Genomic DNA, 17,222 nt, shown 5'->3' with positions numbered 1-17,222 from the left:
TCCAGCGAAGCCCGAACGCCAATAAGAGTCAGGCGATCATACACCAGGAGCAGTGACACAGTCCATACAACAAAATGCAAAAACAATAAAAAAAGGACAAAAAAAAACAACAAAAGAAGTGAGTGCAGACAGCAGGCCACACACAATGGCGCCATCTTGCATCCATAATCCCAATTCCCATTTTCCTCATACTTTCTGATGTGTTTCGTCACCTTGTGTTCCTTTGGTTCCTTTGGATTGCATGTGTCTCTGTTGTTCCTGTCCACCCTGTTTCATGCACCTGTTGTTCATTAGTTCTTTTTGCTTTTAAGCCATTCGTTAGTTTGCCAGTCAATTAACGTTGTCGTTCATTTGAAGTTATGATGTGTTCTCATGTGCTCTTTGTATGTACCTTGTGTCATTGTCGCATTTTGTTTTCAGCCGTCAGTAGTTTGTCTTCTCCTTTGCACCTCCAGTTTTACCTCTGTCCTGTATTTTGGTTTGGACTTTTTGGTATTCATACCTTGTTTTTTTGTTTGTTTGTTTTATTTTTATTAATTTTATTTTTTTGGATTATCTACACTTGGATTATTAAAACAGTGAGGATTTTTGTACTCACACCTCTGTGTCCTGCTACCTGCTTACTGGGGTTGTATTTGAGTCTGACTCTGCCCAAAACATAAAAATCATGTTTCTCTCTGTAGTTGCTCACTTGACTTGTGAGTTACTCATGTGACACACCTATGGGATATTACATAGGTAAAATTAAGTTGCTATTTCAATTGACGTGATAAATCAAAGATAACCACCATGCAGCGAGTTCACTACATGGTAGCTTTTGATTTGGTGAGGAACAAAAAGACACCAATTACTGTTTTTGAGTTACTGCTTGCACAAATCTGACTGGGATGGACTAATTCACGTTTCACATTCAACACAGAGTGTGTGAGTCATTAATGGAGCTAAGACTTGAGCATAGGGGAATTATTGACTTCTCACACAAGTACTTGAAGACTGATCACTAAACTTCCAGTTTCAGAACAATGTGCTTCACCACCTGCACTATTACCGCAAAAGAAAAATACTTTCTTCCCATAACAGTCTATACCCAAACTATTTTACATTCATTGTTTGAATCCATTATCTATACCATTTGACTCTGCCTCAATGAACTGAAAATAAAGAGAAGAACAGTGCATGCACTCCATGATTAACGGTCAGGCTCTTTCTGACATTATGACATTGTAAGTAAACAAGATATTTGAAATATACGTTAACAAAGCAATATCAGTGAAAAAAACAGGTTGATTATAGCCAGAACATCCTTGGTCCTAACTGCTTTCTTTACATTACATATACACTACACTATTATGCTCTTTTAAGTTCATTTTATACTTATATGTTTTGAGTTAACTGCTTTAAAAATAGCTGCAATCAAAAGGTATACATAACATTAACTACAAATTTGCAAGCTGTAATAACTTTTTATTATTTTTGAGTATATAAACAAAAAACAAAACCAAACAAACAAACCAAGTCAATCAATTACATCAGTTTTGTAGGGATGTCTTAATCCAATCCAATGCAAAGACGAGTATCAGGCCCAATCAAGGCATTTTTTTATTGAATGGAATCTATTAATTCTCACGCTAGTCTGCATTCCATCATCAGTACATTTCATAAGCAGCATGTCAACAGGGCAAATATAATAGTCACCAATGTACTCAACATTTGCTGCTAGTGATGGCAAAATGGGGCCTCATGAAGCATTTGCTGTTCATTTCTGAGCCCACCAGATGGCAGTCTCTTAAAAAAGGAAAGGATTCAAAACGTATTTGACTTCAATGTACACTGAACCCTGCTTTTACAGGTTTTTTTTACAACCGCTATGAACCATTTGTCAGACCTTAAACACTTTTTAAAACTGTTAACGTACATCACACCTAAACACAATTCCCCAAACGGGTTTTCATTCTCAAATTCACGCAGTGTAAATAAACACAAACACACACTTCCGAAATACAATACACTAACACAGTTCACCAAATCTACCAAAGCACTGACACACGTTGTCGTCCAACAGAAACATTTAGTCAGTCACAACACAGTGTCATAAAGAACACTGACAACTGACGAAATAACACGAACTGAATCACTTTGCATGTGTCAAATCTACTATTTTTTTCCTTTTTCTTTTACAATCAACAGATTATTGTATTGATCATGCATGTAAATTAATGTTTGTGATGATGTTCTTCATTTTTCATTTGTTGGGCATGAATTTTTGTTCCCTTTTTTGTACAACACAGCACAAAAAGTGAACTACCCATGTCAGAGCAGCTTTGCAGAAAGTTTATGAAGACAAAAGACAATACAGTTTCTTACAACCGCTATGACCCATTTGTCAGAACCTTAAACACTTTTTTAAAACTGTTAACGCACATCACACCTCAAACATACAATTTACCCAAACAGGTAATTTAATGTTCAAATTCACGCAGTGTAAATAAACACAGACACACACTTCCAAAATACAATAATACACTAACACAGTTCACCAAATCTACCAAAGCACTGACACACATTGTGTTCCAACAGAAACATTTAGTCAATCACAGCACAGTGTCATAAAAAAACATTGACAACTGATGGAATAACACAAACTGAATCACTTTGCATGTGTCAAATCTACTTTTTTCCTTTTTTGATCATACATGTAAATTAATGTTTGTAATGATTTTTTGAATTCTTCATTTTTCATTTGTTGGTCATGAATTTTGTTCCCTTTTTTTTTGTATAACACTCAGCACAAAAAGTGAACGACCCATGTCAGAAAAGCTTTGCAGAATGTTTATAAAGGAAGAAGACAGCAAATGACAGGATTTGCAGTAAACACTTTACTGTGTTGCAAATGAAAATGACTTACAGCACAGTAAAGAGGGAAAAAAAAAATCAGCATTTAACTGTCATTCATTACTGTATTGTCAAATCCACAAAAGAAAAAAGGAGTAGAAGAAATCAAGAGGAAGACAAAAAAAGGTAATCTGCTCGGTCGTCAGCACTGGGTCACATATTTTCATCGACATCACATGATGTCTTCTCTGACCAGGCTTCTTGGGAAGTATCTTTTTGCATGCCTAATCCAGCCCTGGCAGTTGTCAGCTGTGACGTCCTGGCATGCAGCAGCCATTGCATCCAGGAGGGACATTTGGTAATGTGGATGGTGATCAAATACCTTCCAGCTCCAGGCTGAAAAAAACACCTCCATTGGGTTGAGGAAAGGGGAGTAAGGGGCAAGGAAAAAGGACATCATCCTGGGATGGCATCAAACCAAGCTGTGACTGCATGTGCATGGTGGAATGCGACATTGTCCCAGGTGATCACATATGTTAGCAAGTTACCCCCCAACTCACCCTGTCCCCTTTCCCCCTCAGAGACCAGTCTATCATACAGCTCTTCTAAAAACTGGAGAAGGCGTTCTGTGTTGTAGGGGCCAATTTGACTTTTATGTAGGAGCACATCATTGTTAGATATTGCTGCACACATGGTGATGTTGGCTCCTCTCCGGCCTGGCACAGCAACCGTGACTCTTTTACCAATGATGTTTCCGCTCCGCCTACGTTTTTTGGCCAAATTGAAGCCAGCCTCATCAATGTATATTATGTTATGTGGGACTTGATTGGTCTCCAACTCCATGACTCTCTGTAAGCAATCAAACAAGATGGATGTAAATGATTTAGAGTACTTTAGGTTACTGCAAAACACACAATTAGCACATTGTATTTTGGATTTACAGTAATACCCTACCCGGACATATTGGTGACGGTGTTCTTTGATGCGAACACTGGTTCTTTCAAAAGAAACTTTATAAAGTTGCTTCATCACGACTCTGTGTTCAGCCAAAGTCTGAGAAACAGATGTACGGCTGATTGCTCTGATGTTTTCAAAGACAAGATTGTCTTGTAAAATATTGGCCCAAACTTCTTTCAGTTTTATTTTATTGTTAGCAATCACCATGATGACAATGGCAAGCTCCTGTTCTTCATTTAGAAGCCTGCCCCTGCCCCCTGAAGGACATAAACTTTGAACCCTTAGAAGAACAAAGTTATATATTACTGCCGGGGCCAGAAGAATACAGTTACTGTAATTCATGTTACACTGTTCAGTAGGAAAGGCCCTTAAACAATACAGTGAAAACTGTAATCTGAGATTTGGCTGCACACGTTCTCCAGCCTCTCTATGTGACATCCCATGGTTGATGACACGGTCAATGATGGTAGCTTGTATTTCATCTGTCACCCTATCTCTGGCCCTTCTTTGAGCTCCACCACACATTCTAACTCCCCCACTACCTCTACCTCTAGGCATTTTTCTCCCTTGTTTTTTGCAAGTCCTCCACCTTGTCCCTTGTCTTGTCTGTTGTTCTTTTCCCTCACAAGATCCACCTATAAATATAGGTGATGTGATTGGTGATGTGATTGAAAAAAGCCCAGCACCTGAGCTGGGTGAGACGGGAAAAACTGTGATCAATGTAGTCTTCAATCCATTCGTTTTGAACATGAGGTTTTCTGTTTTGACAAACTGCATGAAAGTAATTGAAAATTCACCAGTTAACACTTACTGTTTTGGTCATGCTTGAGCTTGTGTGTAAAAGGAGTTCAAACTAATGTTAAATGTGTAAAATGTGTGTATTTTGTGTCAAAAGAAGAAGAATTGTGTACACTGTATAGCCCACACAGGCTGATGTTGTGGTAACTGTGTGAATAGTTTTGAAAAAGCGTTAAATTTCATAGCGGTTGTAAAAAAAATTGTAAAGGTCAAACAGGCTACCAGCGGACGTAGGAAAAAAAATCAAATGCTTTGTGATACCTTATTTTGTCATCACTATTCACTGCTACTGCACAAGGAGAACCATGGCACATTTCAGAAGCATCTCAGAAACACATGCAAGATCTCATTCACGTAAAATGTGCATCATCTTTTCTGACAGATGACGTACGTAGAACACTTGTGACCACCCGGTGAAGGAATGCGTTCCACATTAATACATGATTTTTTTATCGCCATCCTGTCTTATGTTTTCCTTTGTTAACAAGCAATGTATAGGCCCATAGCCGAGGGAGGGAGAGGATCGGGGGACAGGACCCCCCATGCACACACACACACACGTACACGCACACACACACACACATTTTTCTGAGTGCAGACACATTTTAAAACATTCTAATACATAATAGTACTGACTATAATTGTTGTGTGGGCCGCTGAAGAGGAGGTACTGCTGGCCCACCACCACCAGAGGGCGCCCTGTCTGGAGTGCGGGCTCCAGGCACCAGAGGGCGCTGCCGCCTTACAGGAGCAGCCGGGGTGACAGCTGTCACTTATCACCTACAACAGCTGTCACCAATCATCTGATCTGCAGTGGTATATCAGCAGGACGACATCTCCACCTCTTTGCCGAGATATCGCTCTACCTAGAAGGTAACGTACTCAGCTGACTGTGTTTTTGACAGTAACCCTTTATTACTTTTGTGTGTTGAATAGCAGACATTCTTCCAACGAGAGGTGGAGGTGGTTTTCTCTCCATACGGATTGCTGGGTGCGAACGCACCCACATTTAACTGTTTTTGTTCCTCGCCAGCAGTACCAGATCTGACACGCGGAGGCAGTGGCCACCTGGGAGTTCGGGACTTGGCGGCTCCAGTATTCCCGGGGTTCGGTGGCGGAGGAAATCGTGTGGTTCCGGTTCTGCTTTGGACAGACGTCTCTTATCTTCAAGCCTGCCCACGTGACACATTCTTGTGAATTGATCTCTTTGTCTATTGTTGTGATCCGTTGTGTTTGTTGTGCCTATTCACAACAGTAAAGTGTTGTTATTTGACTTCCTCCATTGTCTGTTCATTTGCGCCCCCTGTTGTGGGTCCGTGTTCCTACACTTTCACAACAATAATAAACAATGAGGTTTTTAACAACAATCATCACTCTTCAACCATCCAAGTATGTAAATCAACATGAGGTTCCACTTTAACTACTGTAATGCTGCACAAAGTAGAATTAATAAGAACCAAATAAAAAATTCATTAACTAACTTATTAAAATAAAAATAAAAACATTAAAGCCTAATTTATGCTTCTCTGTCTCTGCAGCTCCCTCGTGACGCAAACCCTCTGAAAAATGTAGTCAACAGGGTCGCAAGAAATGTGCTGAGAAAAAAAAAAAAAGGCAAATTAACTGCCAAAGATTTGAGAAGAATCAAACATGAAGCTACCCTGGAACCCATGATCCTCAGGTGCATAGGGAGAAGGACACTAAGGATGAAGCATGGAGCTAGCAGGTAGGAGGTGAAGAGGGAGGCCAAAGAGGAGGTTTATGGATGTGCTGAAGGAGGGTAACAGAAGCAGCCAAAAGAAGAAGTGGAAGCTTTCATATTCCAGATCTACAACCTACCTGGAGTGTCCAGAAGTACAAAGTGTTCAGTGCTCAGAGACATGGCCAAGGTAAGGAAGCCTGAAACAAGACCACCACTAAACAAGACACATACATTGATTGAAATGTCGATTAGGCCAAGAAATATCTGAAGACAGATTTTTCAAAGGTTCTGTTGACTGATGAGATGAGAGTGACTCTTGATGGACCAGATGGATGGATCCATAATTGGATCAGTAACAGAGCACAGAGATCCACTTCAACTCAGAAGCGAGCAAGGTGGCGGCGGGGTAGTGGTACGGGCAGGTATTACTAAAGATGAGCTAGTTGGACCTTTTCAGGTCGATCATGGACGCAAAATCAACTCCCAAACTTACTGCCAGTTTTTTATAAAACACTTTCTTCAAGCAATGCTACAGGAAAAAGTCTTCTTTCAAGAAGGCCATGATTTAGGACAATGCACTGAAGTACTCCACTGTGTGGGTAGTCAGTAAAGGACTTGAAGATGACAGAATAATGACATGGCCCCCCTTCCTCACATGACCTAATCTCTATTGAGAACTTGTGGGTGTTGTGTGGGCCGCTGAAGAGGAGGTACTGCTGGCCCACCACCAGAAGGCGCCCTGCCTGAAGTGCGGGCTTCAAGCACGAGAGGGCGCTGCCGCCTCAGGAACAAGCCGTGGTGACAGCTGTCACCCATCATCCGTGACAGCTGTCACTAATCATCACATCTGGTATAAAAGCAGGAAGACACCTCCACCAAACTGCCGAGATATCATCTTCATCTGGAGGTAATACTCTCAGCCTTTTTGTGAGATTTATAAATCTGTTATTGTGAGTGTTTGCAGGAGAACCGGTCGTTTTTGTGGAGGCTGTGCAAGACGGCGCTCCTTTTCATCTGAGACCGCTGCAACGTGTTGAGTGAGAGGTTGAGGTGGCATTCCCACCATTGTTACTGGGTGTTCACACACCCACCCTTTGACTGTCTTTTGCTTTCTGCCAGCAGTACCAGATCCGACACGCCGGGAAGGTGGCCACCTGGGGACTCCGGGACTTGGCGGCTCCAGTATTCCTCGGGTTCAGGTGGCGGTGGAAATCGTGTGGTTCCGGTTCGTTTCCAGACGGGCGTCTCCTATCGTCGAGCCTGCCCACACGACACCTTTATTAATTGACTGTTGCACATTCTGAATCTGCTGTGTTTGGTTGTGACATTCACAACAGTAAAGTGTTATAATTTGTCTCCTTCCATTGTCCGTTCATTTACGCCCCCTGTTGTGGGTCCGTGTCACTACACTTTCCCAACAGTGGGCCCTTCTTAAACGGGAGATTTACAGTGAAGGACAACAGTCCGCCTCTCTGAACAGTGTCCTGGGAGGCTGTGGTTGCTGCTGCACAAAAAGTTGATCGCCGGCCACATCAAGAAACTGACAGACTCCATGAATGGAAGGTTTATGACTGTTACTGAAAAGAACAGTATATTGGACCACTGATTTTTTTTTATGTCAAAAATGTTTATTTTTCACACTTTAACAGATGAAAATAAACAAGTGAGATGGAAAAAGTTAAATTTTCATTTAGTTGCATAATAATTCTGCAAAGTAATAATTGCCCAAAAAATTGTGCACAAATAGATATTCTCCTCAAAAAGCCAAAACCTCACTTTTACTTTCTGAAATATTCAGGTTTAAAAGTTTATTAAGATTTTGGACTGACTGAGAGAACTGTAGTTGTTCAATAATAAAATTAATCCTCAAAAATACAACTTGCCTAACTGTGTGCACAATGATTATGCAAAACTGGGAAAGAACATGTCCCTGTTTGTATGTCTGAGTGATGCCAATGGTGGCTTTGAAGAACCTTTATACACAGAGGGATATTTTAAAGCTTTTCTTTAATGTTTTTGAGTTCACAGTGTGGTATCTGGTATTTATCAGATGAGTGTTGATCACTTTCCCTAGATCATTTAAAAATAATTTGAAAACTTGATTTTGTACAACAGTCTCTCTGCTCCTTGTCTGAAGAAATAATGTAAACTAGCGTGTTGCCTGTGGGGATCCACGGGCTCTAGATTGGGTTGTGTTTATAAAATAGGTAGCTGACATTTTTCAAGGGTGGAATAAATTAAGCAGTGAGTTGGAATGTCGTGTCAGTCCAGAATGTTTTTAGAACCTTAGACCTCAGCAAATTTTAGAAGGGGAGCTCAACCCTTTTATTTCCTGTTAATTATGTAATTTTTAATGTTAATTTACTGTCTTAATGTATTTATGGATTGTTTAGGTTGTTGTTATCATATACACACTATTATTATTATCACTATTATTGTTATTATTTTATTTTATTATTACTTCTATTTTGACATCTGATTTTTAATGGCCCACAATGGAAATATGTGTTTTCACTTTCTTGTGTCAACCATGTATTTTTTAACATATTGACAATTATATGCACTCACACTCACGCTTTTAATATAAAAATCACTTACTGCCCCCCTGTTGGAAAGGCATGTGAGTCCACAATGTAATTAGCAACATGAGGTAATATTCGTAAATTCTCCAAAATTATTGGTTAACTGATGTCAATCAAGATCTTGTACAGTTGGAAGGTTATCAATTGTTTCAGGTAAAGCGCAGAAGAGAAGAGGCGGGGGTGTGGCATTATATGTAAGGTCTGATTACAACTGTAAATTAGTTCACAATATGTCATTCACAGTTGATAATATCATGGAAATGTGTTACGGTTAAAATTACATCCATAAATTCAAAAAATACGGTTGTTAGTTGTTTATACAGAGCTCCCAGAGCAAATATTGATACTTTTGAAGAAGTAATTATGGGAATGTACAACAAAATAAATAAGAATTCACATTTATTTATCTGTGGTGATTTTAATATCGATTTTCTAAATCCTCACAATCATCCACAAACCACTTCATTTATAAATTCTTTATATTGTTTGGGAGTATTTCCGACCATCATTCATCCAAGTAGAATAACTGTGAATTCAACAATCCTTATTGACAATATTTTAACTAATGTCATATCTGGTAATGTCAGTGCGGGATTGCTGGTAAATGATATTAGTGATCACCTGCCAGTATTTACTGTTTTTGCATCACATGATCGAGTGTTTCAAAAGGATTGTAATAGATTGAGTAGAAATGTCACACCAATAACTGTTGATAATTTAAGGGTGGATTTATATGCCAGAATTGGAATGATGTTTAGTGTGATGATGTTGATGATCTTATGATGGTTTTATTTCTATCATTTCTAAGTTATACGATAAACACTGTCCTCTTGTTAACAGATATATACTAACCGATATAGCAATAAACCATGGATACCAAGGGTCTTCAGAGGGCATGTAAAAAGAAGAACTTACTGTATAAACAATTTATAAAATCGAGATCAAAGGAAGCTGAAAGTAAATATAAAATATATAAGAATAAATTAATTCATATTATGAGATTTAGTAAGAAAAGATATTATAGTGACTTACTTGTTAAAAATAATATAAAAAATACATGGAATATTTTAAATGAAGTAATAAAAAAGAACAAAAATGGTAGAGATTATCCTTCTTTTTTCTTTCCAATAATACTGTGATAGAAGATAATGAGACCATTGCTGACCATTTTAATGAATATTTTGTCAATGTAGGTAAAATCTTGCCAGTAATATTGATTCATTGAGCGTTAAATCTTTTGAAAATAAGATAACATTTAATAAATCTGTGTCAATGTTTGTTGGTGGAACAAATGAAAAAGAAATAATTGATCTGGTGCAGAATTCTAAAAGTAAGAAATCAAAGGACTTCAATAATTTGGATATGGCTTTGTTGAAAAAAATCATTGATTGTATAGTAAAACCTTTCACTTATATTTGTAATATATCATTAAGTTTTGGTAAATTTCCTTCACAGATGAAGATAGCCAAAGTAATACCTTGTTTAAACTGGTGACAAACACACTTTTTCAAATTACAGACCTATCTCACTTTTACCCCCCAATTTTCTAAAATACTAGAAAAAAATTTTGGTAAAAAGACTGGATAATTACTTACTAAAGCAAGAGATACTCTGTGAAGAACAATATGGATTTAGAAAATCTAGGACTACTTCACATCCATTGATGGATTTCGTGGAAAATATAGCGACTGCAGTCGATAACAAGCAATATACAGTAGGTATTTTTTTTGATTTACAGAAAGCGTTTGACACTGTCAATCATGAAATATTGCTAACTAAATTACAGAAATATGGAATCAGAGGATTAGCATATGACTGGATAAATAGTTATTTACATGGTCGGTATCAGTATGTTCAATACAATAACATTGATTCCGAACTTCGGGAAATTACGTGTGGGGTGCCCCAGGGTTCAGTGTTAGGTCCTTTGTTATTTATTTTATATATAAATGATATATGTTATGTGTCACGGGTACTGAGGTGTGTTCTTTTTGCAGATGACACAACTGTATTTTGCAGTGGTGATAATCTTGAACAGCTTCTGGACACGGTGGTAAACGAACTGGATAAATTCAAAGCTTGGTTTGATGCTAATAAATTGTCACTTCATCTTGGGAAAACCAAATGTATGATTTTTGGAAATAAACTTGTGCCTAAATGTAAAAGTGTAACCATTAACAATATGGAAATACAGATAGTAACTGAGAACAAATTTCTAGGTGTTATAATTGACAATAAACTCAGCTGGAAACCTCATATAAATTATATAAAATTTAAAATGTCAAAATCTATCGCTATCATGTACAGGGTCAAGGACATATTGTCCCAGGATGGGCTACTCAGATTATATCATTCTTTAATTGTACCATATATGACATATTGTATCGAACTCTGGGGTAACACTTACAAATCAAATACCAATCATGTATTTCTTTTACAAAAACATGCCATCAGAATCATCTGTAATAAACCTTATCTTGAGCCAACACATTCTCTGTTTATGACTTTAAATTTACTGAAATTTAGAGATTTAGTGGATTATATCACCATACAAACTTTGTACAAAGCTAATAACCAGGCCTTGCCACTTTATGTCCAGAGCCTGTTCAAGATCAGGAAATCTGAATACAGTTTACGAGGATGTATGGTTTTTAAGAAGCCTCCCGTACGTACTAATGTCAAGGGTTTTTGTGTTTCAGTTAAAGGGGTGAAGATTTGGAACAAATGTCCTGTGGAAATTAGATTATGTAGTTCTTTAGTCTGTTTTAAGAAACATTATAAGAAATTAATAATTTCTGGATATAAAGAAAATCATAATTAAAAAAAAAAAAAAAAAAAAGATGTATACATTTGTGGATGTATGTATTTAATTTGCTTATTTGTATATATAGGAGTGTGAGCATAAGTGTAATTATATGTTGGACTTGGACTTTTGGGATGGGGTATGAGGGGTGGGTAATTTATAAGCTTTGCTTGTTCCCACCCCCTTTTCATGCACACGGTGTTAAATTTGATCTTGTTTTTTTTTATTTGTTTGATATGTTGTCTTTATGCTGCTGTGTTGTTGCTGAAATAAATAACCTGTTTAGTCCTATCAGTGTTCAGTTGTGGTGCTGTTCATCCTTGACCCAAAATACATAAGCATGCAAAACAGCAAATGTCAGCTGTGCTGTTTGTCCCTGAGCAAAACTGCAAGCATGCATAGCTGCTGTAAGCAGGTGGTTTTAATTTGACAAACAAAGACAGTGACTAAAGGCATTAAAACCACTAAACATTTCACTCATAGTAAGTGCAACATGAGACTTATTTAAAGTGACAAAGCCAATTGAGCTACAAAAACCCAATAAATCAATCATGCTAACAACACTGTAAAACTAACATAAATGGCAATAACAACATTTAAAACCTCAAAACCCTGAACTCCCATGGTGCATTGCAGCACAGTATCCATTGTTGATTGGTTAGCTAAAATTAGCCAAGTTCTCCAAAAATATATGTCTTATTAATTTTCCATTTTCGCAACATTCATCTTTGACCCAAAATACATACCCTAAGCATGCCAAATGGAAAATGTCAGCTCTCCCTGGTTTTTGCATGATTGAAGCCATACACGCGCGCACACACACACACACACACACACACACACACACACACACACACACACACACACACACACACACACACACCCACACATAGAAGCCATTTGGCTATTATAATATAGATAGTAAGAACTGTTTTAAAAGTGCAGGTCCACTTCATGCATAATGGCAGGTCAGGTGGGAGCAACCATGGGTCCACACTGGTGACCCTCTAGGTCCAACCTCATCTCCAGGAAGTCACCGTCAATCTGTCACAGGTGGACCTGATCCAATCCACGGACCCCGGCGGTAAAGGTTTCTCAGGACAGAGGACCAAAGTTGGCTGTGGTTTTTATTACGTGCAAAGTAATTGTGAAAAGCTGTTGAAGCATAGTGAAAGGGAGCATCCTTTGAACTTCCATGATGATGATGATCATGATGTCCAACGGAAAAGTTCAGCGAACGCCGTCAGAGAGAACTGCTGTAGAATGAACGCGGTGACAAAGAGGCAGCTGTGTCTGCACAGCAGAGTGCCAGCAGGTGAACAAGGCATTTGACATTTGTCTCACACACATTCCTGTGCCAGCTGACAAAAGTGTGTGCATATGGGTGTATGTGTGCACACAATGGACCAAAGCTCCTGCTCCCATTCTGGGGAGCAAATGTCTGTGATTCATCATATATACTGCTGGATATGAGGTTATAGTTCATTCTTTCAACAATCATTTTGAATTTCAGCATATTTTCAGACTCATTCATGCTTAATAAATGAATGAATGTGACATAAATGTGTAAGAAGACACAACATGTGTGATGGCTGTTTATCAGAAGACCACAAAGTTTCCACTTCAAACTGATGACATTAGAATAAAAAAAAAATTTAAAAAAAACAGAAAAACAACTTGAACTCACCAGTTTAGTCAGCAAAGTGAGTCAATGCGCGGTCCCGATCCATTCTGCAAAGTCGAGCTTCAGGTCCAGAAGCACACAAAGAAGCAGAACCGTCCCGAACACACAGTCTGAGCCAAAGCTGCGCACTTTTGGGGAAAAGTTACACACACAGTCCGTGTAAGTAAAGGGTGCACGGGTTGGCGTATGTGAGTATGTGTTTGTGTGGGCGTGGGTGTGACTCCCCAAAAGAACAAACGCAGCCTGTCTGTGTGTGTGTGTGTGTGTGTGTTGTGTGTGTGTGTGTGTGTGTGTGTGGGTGTGTGTGTGTGTGTGTGTGTGTGTGTGTGTGTGTGTGTCGGTGGACAGCGCACAGGACAAGCGTTCCCTTCTGAAGGGTTTGAACAGGACAGCGGCGTCAAGTCAGACACAAAAAACAGGACGCCTGATGGTGCTTCCTTCAAAATAAAATTCAAGCATTATGAAGTAAGAACGAGTTTGACTATCAATATGTAAACCTGGATTAGGTTCGAGTGCCTGTTGTCTCCTTGGGCAAGACACTGGCAATCATGTCAAGAAAGAAGGGAGCTGTCTCCATTAATTATGGGGTGCAAAATCTGAAATAGATATGTTGCAGTGAAAAGGCCCCCGCAGTACCTCATCTCAGTAACTCCACCAAATTGACACATACACATATATGGGTACTTGATCAAACATTCTGCCACTGAATCTTACAGGTAGCCAACAACCGGCCTGGCTATGAATTGGGCCAGATACTGGCCTCTGTCTCCTAGCCTGTGATTGGATGGCAGCTGAGATGCTGATTTTTTATCACGTTGATGTGGCACGGGCACTGCTCTCCTATTGGTCGTTTAGGAGTGGGAATTCCCACTCCAAAATGGAGGCCAGTATCTGGCCCAATTCAGGGCCGGTTGTCAGGCTATCTTACAGGCAGCCATTCTTCATCAGAACAAGTTGAGAGCACAAAAGTTCACCATTGCATGTAGTGGATTTTTTTTTAAATTTTTATTCTGCACCAGCACAAGAAGAGGAGAAGACTTCATTTGCATTGTCTCAATTCGCCCAGCTGCAAAGCGGCATAAACCTTTGCTGGAGAAGCAAACTGTGATGAACTGGGGTCCCATCTAGGAGGAGTCATACACTCTCACCCACTTCACACTAAAAAATCCAGACAAAATCAGTACCATAGGGCCTTAGGCCTATCTAGAACTACTACTTCTCTTCACTCCAGTTTCCCAAAATCCCAAATGCAAGCATCACAGTCCACCAACCCCAAAAAACTGCTACAGCTAATAATAATACGTACATAGTGGAGTGGAGGTTTGGAAAGTTTGCTGCTGCAGTGAGTGAGTCAAAGCAAATTAATTAATTATTTAATTAAGTTTTTTCAGCAATTTTTCTGTCAACCCCTTTGGCTTCTCCCTTGTTTCACTCAGGGTCGCCACAGCAGATCTGATTTGGCACAGGTTTTACGCCGGATACCCTTCCTGATGCAACTTCATATTACATGCAGAATGGGCAGGGGTGGTGTTGAAAAGGGAACCTTCCACACTGGAAACAAGTGTACTAACCAATTGGAAAACACCCCTTTCATAGCAATTTTTCCATCAGTATTTGTGAAAAATGTCGGCAAAAACAAACAAAAAAGTCTTATATGGCTTCAAACAGTGCTGAAGAGTTGGTGTATTTTTTCCAATATTTTGTATGTTTGTTACTGAACAAGAACTACCATATCCAATTGTCAAATATTAATAATTACAATGATTACCTGTTCAAAGTAACAAATCTAAGAGAGTCAAAATATGGGCCTTTTTTTTTACATTATATTGTATAATGACATGAGAAAATTACATCATTGAAATATTGCATTACGTGTGAGATTTATAAACTCAAAAAATACTGTACTACATAAAAAACACATTAGTTTTTTTGTTGTTTTTCATTCATGAGTAGTAGTGCACACATTCATATTTGCTGCTTCTCACATTTGTAATCACAGTCCAGCTTTGATCCTTTGAAGAAAAATCTTTCATTTTAGTAAATATGGTAAATGTAGAGCTGTGTTTATATTAAGTCGAATAATCGCAGATTTTTCACACACACAAGGAAAAACAGCTTCACACGCCTTACAGCGTTATGTAGTTTTATTTTGAAACTGAAATACAGATGTTTTGTTCTTAGTTGTAGCTGACTTGACACTTGTCTGTTGCTTTGTGCGGTGACTTGCGCCACATATTCTGTAATTTATTGCAGCGGGCAAATGTCAGGGTATAAACGGGCGCAACGAGCAAATTAACACTTTTGTCACACGTCAAAATGTATTATTCATTTTAAAATGTGTGTCTTAACATTCCTTTTGCATAACCGGCGCGTGCTATGTGCTATTTCGTCTTTGCACACTGAATTTTCGTGTATATTTTACAGTTGTTGCAAAAGCTTCTGTCGTGGCTGCAATGATTTTGATTTTCAGTTGTGCACAAAAGCATGAGAACAAAATCTGTGATTCACTTGTTCAGAATGAACATGAACAAAGACGTCTCACTTTGTGTCGGACCTGACGCGTGACTGCCCTCTGCTGGCTGCATCACACAAGTGCAGGTTACTGCACAAACCCTGAACATTTATTTACTTTACTGTAATTGTAAAAACAAAACAATCACGTTCATCATTCACAATTTCCAAAACATCTGTACATGTCTTTTTATATGACAGATGAAAATGGTTCTGTGTGCACAGCTTTCAGTTATATTACTGCTTGATTGTATCCACAGTACTGCACATTCAGAGGAGCGTTTTTGATTTAACACCTGAAATAAATTTAAATAGATTTTAAAAAAAAAATGGTGTTTGATGTAGACGACAAAGAAATGTATATCTCTTTCTAGATGGAGTTACTGTGAAGCAATAAATCCAATAAAATGAAAACAATATTTTAAAGCATTTTGTGAAAACAAAAATCATATTTAAGAAGACTTGAGGTTGTAATTGCTGTCATATGCAGTGTTGTATAAAGTACCGGAAAATCACACTTAAGTAAAAGTACAGATACCCATTAAAAAAATGACTTTGGTAGAAGTTCAAGTCACCGACTGAAATGCTACTCAAGTAAAAGTCTTAAAGTATCTAGTATTTATTGTACTTAAGTATGACAAGTAACTTACAACTAAATGTACTCAAGTATTAAAGTAAAAGTACAAGTAAATGTTAATAATCAAAAACGGACTGATTTTTTATATTACAAAGTTTATCTAGGCTTGTAAATGACTGGTAGTATTAGTCAAAATACTGAAAATTGTGCACAACACACAAAAACACTTCAGAAACAAGGTTTCAAAACCTAAATAAACGAGAGTAGGCTACTCACTAGGTGTTCACAGGAAACAGTTTTTTATAGTTATTTTCATTGTTACATGGTTTTATCTTTTCTGTTGTGTTTTGTTTCATTAGGTTGTTTTTGTCTTTCTCTAAAATTGTATTGTAACATTATTAGTCTATTATTATTGACTATTATTGTCTATTATGTAGACTATTATTGTTTTTGCTATTATTATTAACATATGAATAAAATACATTTAAAAAATTACAATTTGACTCTTTTACGACAACGAACTCTGAGCCATTAATTATACAGAAAACAAATCAACACAAACGTGCTGATGCGAACATAGAAAACACCATAGACATGCTAACGCGTTAGCATCGGTCCCGTTTTTAAGTTATAAAATACATCTATCAACTGTTTCAGAAGACCATAACAGGTCAGTTTAACATAAAAAATATTAAATATTACTCACAGACATATGCTCTTCAGGGTTTTAGCGGGGAAAAACAATGACTCCACGAATCGCGAATCACTGCTTCGAT

Source organism: Thalassophryne amazonica, chromosome 6, assembly GCF_902500255.1.
Source record: "Thalassophryne amazonica chromosome 6, fThaAma1.1, whole genome shotgun sequence".
Lineage (NCBI taxonomy): Eukaryota > Metazoa > Chordata > Actinopteri > Batrachoidiformes > Batrachoididae > Thalassophryne > Thalassophryne amazonica.
Note: the sequence above shows the minus strand (reverse complement) of the source record.